Source organism: Lycorma delicatula, chromosome 3, assembly GCF_047948215.1.
Source record: "Lycorma delicatula isolate Av1 chromosome 3, ASM4794821v1, whole genome shotgun sequence".
Classification (NCBI taxonomy): domain Eukaryota; kingdom Metazoa; phylum Arthropoda; class Insecta; order Hemiptera; family Fulgoridae; genus Lycorma; species Lycorma delicatula.
Genome location: NC_134457.1, coordinates 179,095,050 through 179,101,498, shown reverse-complemented (window position 1 = coordinate 179,101,498; position 6,449 = coordinate 179,095,050).

Here is a 6,449-nt window from a genome sequence, read left to right as displayed (position 1 = left end):
AATATAACAATTTATATTTATTTATTTTATAAATATAATTTAATCAAAAACCTGCGCTCGCTTCGCTCGCTAACCTTGCCTAATTAACACAGTAATGTTTTGAGTATTTTAATAATAAATTCAGTAATTATGGCAATTATTTATATCCGTTGATATAATTTGTTGTTTCATTGTTAATTATTTATTATTACTATTATTACAGCATTTCTATTGTCTGCATTATGAATGAAAAATTCAATAAAATTGATCATGCATCGCGTGTTATTATTAACACGAGGATGATGTGTATGAACGTAAATGAAGTATAGTCTTGTACAGTCTCAGTCCGACCATTCCTGAGATGTGTGGCTAATTGAAACCCAACCACCACCAAAGAACACCGGTATCCACGATCTAGTATTTGAATCCGTGTAAAAATAATTGACTTTACTAAGACTTGAACGCTGGAACTCTCGACTTCCAAATCAGCTGATTTGGGAAGACGCGTTCACTACTTGACCAACCAGCTGGGTTAATCTATAGTGCTGCCTTGCATTTTATGGGCGGTTGTTCCCGTGATAAAATTAATAGCAGCATTCAACTATCAGCTGTTCCGTAGGAGTACAGGGCAGGAAATTCAATGGCTTTTGGCTGTATTACATGAGAGACGTCTCTGCCAAAGTCTGTTCTTACTGAAATGTATTATTTTATATATACAGAATGTCCCATATAAAACGCAACCCATCAATCACTCATCCATGAAATTTCAAAAGTCAAGCTTACTCCCTTACTCGTTACTGAAATGGACTCGTCCAACATCTGAACATCGCGGCGACGCAGTAGAACACTACCGATAGTAACAACAATGCAATCATAACGTTCAGTGTATTGCTAGAGACAAGATGGTGTTTACGCTAGATGAACGTGTTTTCATTGTTGAGTCGTACTTCAGTACGAAATCAGTGGTTGCAGTGCAAGATTTGTTTCGCCATAAGTACCCAGATAAACCAGCTCCTAACAAAACATCAGTATTAAGGTTAGTTGCAAAATTTAGAGAGACTGGTTCTGTGTCAGTGAAAAGATCTGCGTCAGTGTTGAACACAGATACAATCACTGAAATCAAAGACCGATTACTCGCCTCGCCAAATAAATCGATCAGACGTTTGTCTGCTGAAATTAATTTGTCTAAATCAACTGTTCATCGGGCGACCAAATGATTACAATTACGACCTTATCGCATTCAAACGGTTCATCGACTTCTTGAGCCCGACAAAGAAAAACGGCTACAATATTGTCAACGATTCCGTCGGTTTCTGGGTGAGGGAATTAATGTTATGGATTCGTTATTTTTCACAGATGAAGCACGGTTTCATTTGGACGGCTACGTAAACAGCCAAAACAGTAGAATTTGGAGCGCTGAAAATCCCCACGTTTATCACGAAAAACAATTACACCCGCAGAAGTCGGGCGTGTGGTGCGCGATATCGCGGAAGAAAATAATCTGTCCTACTTTTTTCGAGTACACCATTAATGCAGAACGATATCAGGATATTTTATTTCAGTTCATCGCACTCTTGGAAGAGGAAGACAGACACTGCTGGCTACAACATGACGGTGCGACATCGCACTACGCAGGTTCAACTTCTGATTTCGTCGAGGAATTCTTTGGTAATCGTGTTATCGGTCGAGGCTTGTGGCCACCAAGATCTCCAGGCTTGACTGCGACGGATTTTTTTCTACGGGGTTACCTCAAAGAAAAAGCCTACAGCAACAAACCGCGAACACTTGAACGATTGAAAGTCAATATTGAACAAGCTGTATTAAATATCCAGCCACAAACTTTGAAAAAAAGTTGCAAGAAACGCTGTAAAACGAATTTAAGCTTGTATTCAAGAAGATGGCGGCCACTTCCAACATTTACTCTAAATGTAAGGTAATGGATGGTAATAATAAAAATTACATTTACACATGCCTTTTTATTATTTCAATACCTACCAATATAAGGTTGGGTCGCGTTTTATATGGGACACTGTATTTGACGTTAATAATAACTAATATTTTAGCAATCGTGTAACTGTGCACTTATTAAAGAATTGGAGGATAGTATCTCGCTTTCAAATGAAATGCAGCAAAAAATATGTAGATGTAATTTAATCGATGTAAAGGAAGTCGTGTGGTGTCCAAATCAGATTTTTTATTTTTTAATTAAAAAAAAAATCGTTAATTGTATTTCAAAAATATTAATTTCTAACTGTAATTACAAATCTATAAATCAATTTCATTAAATGGATATATTTCAGATTTTCACATAGCATCAAAATGCTTTCAATCAAACTTAAACTTTAACGTTACCAGCCATTTTTTATTTATTATGGAATTGAAAAGGGAGGTGTTCTACATAGTATTTTATATGCTGAATCTGAATATTTATTCTGAAATTTATTTGTTCCATCATTCATGGAACAAACAATATAGATAAGTTAGATGACTGTATGTTTGCTTATTCATATCAGTTTTATATTGTGATGCATGCTGTAGAGGCCTAAATGAAGATGAAAACAAAGAAGAAATTTGTCAATTATATCAACAAAGTGGTATTAATTAAATATTTTTTATTCTGTGGCTTATCAATAAGTGAATAATTGAAGAAGCCATTGTAAGTATTACTAACCGACTAACAGGTAATATATTGAGTCTGCCTTCTCTATTTTTTGAGCAAGTGAACATGAGTTGTTTAATTATCTTCCTTGTTCTGGATTTTTCCTTCATATGAATGTACTTATATTACTGTCAGGCTATGAGTAAAAATAATTTAAATATGAAAAATACATTGATAAATGATTTCAATAATTGTTATAATTAAAATGTACTTAAAAGAACTTTCAGTTTATACATTTGTACTACTATAGTACAAATGTAGCAGGTTATAGTAGTATAACCCACTTCTGTGTTTCATGGCAGGATGTATTTGATGTTTCAATGCATGTTTTGTGGAAATACTTGGGTTATCCTAACCAGAAGATATTTTCATTGTACCATGAGCTTGTCAGAACACACCAATGTTTCCTGCATACCTTGCAAGGACATCCATTGGCTGTCTTAAAATGTTCTTGTTCTGTATGGGTTTGATCTTTATGAATTGATTGTGTATTCTCTAATACTTACATTCCATAATATCAAAGAGGTATAAAGTTATCGGTTTTAATTTCTTTTCTTTACCTTTAAGTAATTTACTATGGAGTGCAATTCGTTCATAAAATCACATTGAAAAATGAACACATACTATACCAAAAATTTGGCTGACTATTCAGACAATGTAGGAGTAGTGAGAAATTATTTTATTAGCTGATAAATTGGTGAAGGGCCTTCATCATATAATATTGTTGAAGTTCACATACAAGTATGACCCAGTAGTTGATTTTTCCTTCATAATTTTACTATTTAACATGTTATCTGCCACAGTCATTTCTCCTGTCATTCCTCTAGTAAAAAACTCTGAAAACCTACATTTTGATGTTTGTAATATACCTTATATTATTATAATGAAGTTATTTATCACTTTTAGACATGTTTTAAAAAAAAAAAATATGTGGTACACCAGTGATCCTCATGGTACCCTATTAATGTTACATAACTAGTGTGTCATGAGAATCACCAGTGATCCTCATATTATTTCATAGAAGTATGTCACATTTATTGAATTCTGCTATATCTAGGTACATAAAAATTAGTGTATATGATTACTATTCTATTATTACTAAATTACTATTAGTCTTTTTAGTTACGTCTTATTACTTGTGTACGTCCACAATTTGTCAGTGTCTGTTGGATTTTTCAATGATTTTTTGTAAAACAAGTTATACACATATTTTTCACAACCTCAACATTTTGTGGAAACTAATTTTGATTATTTTTGTGCTATTTCACGGCCTACTGTGGAAACTGATGCATATCAATCCAAGCATCTTCTTCATTTCAAATGATTTTTACCATCTCTTTCTGTACTTTTCAATAATACCTGTTTATCTAGTAATTGTGATGGAATACTTTTTTGTCTTTCTTCAATAGGTGATCCAGCAGCAAGGGACTCTGTCCAGGTTCTGCGATAAAGTAGGGAGTAATAGACTCCTGCCAACATTGCATTCTTTCTTCAATTCCCAACATCTGGAGTAGAAGAGTTTCTTGAAATCATTTTATTGATAATTTTCTTCCGTGGAAATGATTGTAAATAAGCCAAGAATTTACGACAGCTGTGCTCAAGAGCAGTTCGAAGACTTCTTTATGATACCATTGGATTGTCTTTCGCAGCGGAGTAAAATAGCTTGCCGTTTGATCTGAAAGATCAATGCCTTGTTTTCCTCTGTTGTAATCCATTATTGCCACAGGTTTTGTTACTTCTCCCATCCTGTTCCTCTTTCCTACAGTTGTCTTGTCTAATGTGTGTTTTGTAGTCAGGAAACAAACCTCACGCTTGTCTTTCCATTTAGCAACTACCACTCCATGACTGTCTTGTTTCCCAACTATTTCCCCTTTTTCAACTTTTCCCCCATAATGTCTTTTGGCAAATATTTCCTTTTTTTTCATAGAGTGCCGATCAAATGTGTATTTTTTGTAAGAAGTGTTCTTGCAAGGGAACTGATGTGTAGAAGTTGTCTGTTACTACTATTCACCCTTCGGATAAAATGTTTTGTACCAAATCCAAAACCAGTTTGACCAACACCACCTTCACTACAACCATTATTTTGTCCTGTGTATACTGAAGCTTGAAGAGTGTGACCAAAAGGATTGCATAATTTGAACATTTTAACTTTGTACTTATGTCCTTTGTTGGGAATATATTGTCTAAATATGAGCCGGCTTTGAAAAGGAATCATTGTTTCATTGACAGCCATGATTTCACCAGGAAAATATTCAGTACTGAATCAGTCAAGAATTAAATTTATGATATTTTTTATCTTATATAGCGTATCTTACTTATTAGCAGTTGAATTGTCCGCAAAATGAACAAATTTCAAAAGCAGTTGAAATATGTATTCATGCTCATAATTATTTGCACAAGAGTTTTTGTACAGTACACTTTGACTCCAAAAGTCTGAAATTTGGGGGTATTTGACAATCCTCGTGTAAATAATAATTGTGAAAAATCCCCACATTTCTTCAGAATTTGTCCTGCCGTTGATTTACTCGACTAGAATGAGATGTTACATTTTGTTGAATAAAAATATTGAGTTCTTATTGGTTTCATCAACTATAATATTCAGAATTTCTTCATCAAAAAATCTTTTATATACCATAATAGGTGTCAATTCTCTTTTATTTGTTGAATAACTGTCATGATGTATATATTTTTTTGTTCCTGTAAACTGTATTGCAGATAGTTTGGGCGCATCAAACTCTTGCCACTCAAAGTCATTCATATTGTTAGGATTTGATAGCGGCCTACTGGAATAAGTAATTTCATCTTTAGATGATACTTCTGATTCCTCAGGCTCATAGTCAGAACTAGAATGTAAAAATATACTTTCATTTTCAGTGTCTTGTAGCATTGCATAAATTTCAGCTGCAGTCAGTGATTTTACCCTTTTTCCTTAGGTCTACCACCAGGCTGTTCATTATTCATAACAAAATTGTGTGATTACACTTACCAATCGTAAAATCCAATCATACAAGACTTCAGATCAATAAAAGTACTTCAAAAACACTTTCTATAACCTAAATTGTATAATCCAATATTGAAACAAAACTTGATAAAAAGAATATGCAGTATATAATGTAGGTAAAATCTTTTCGCACATAAAATAAAATGACACTTGAAATTTTATAGATACTTACTTTCCCGAATACACAACACTTTTCTTGACTAAAACTAAATAGAATGAACAACTAACAGAATAAAAGTACTGAAGACCAGCTGTAATTAGAACAGATAACGGTGATCCTCATGGCAGTCAACGTGTTAATATATACATTTTAAAGGATAATCTGATGTACTCTGTAGTTGTCAAATAATTAAAAAAATTTATTATAATAAAAAATTTTGTTCAGATCATATTTAAATATCAGACGAAAGTTTTAGTCACTTTTTAAAATGTTACTGAGGAAAATTTTATTTATTTTTACTGCGATGTAGTTGCTAAAAATGACCATTTGTACTGTCATATTAAAAAAATCTACAAAATAGATTGTATTCAGATATTTACAGAAAACAAAGTATATTAATTCCATCCTTGTGTACTTTTATCTACATAAAAAGATTGAGAACACTAAGAAGATTTTCAAGTTTATACCATATATGAATTAAAAATAGTAATTTAACATCCATTTCCTGAATTTTTGATGTAATTGTTCACCCCAAGTTCTTCCTGTCTCATGAAAGTTTATTGTGTGGGTGAAGACTTGGAAAATCTTATGTAGTTGTTTAACAGGATGGATATGATACCTCAAATAACTAATCACGAATATAAACTCTT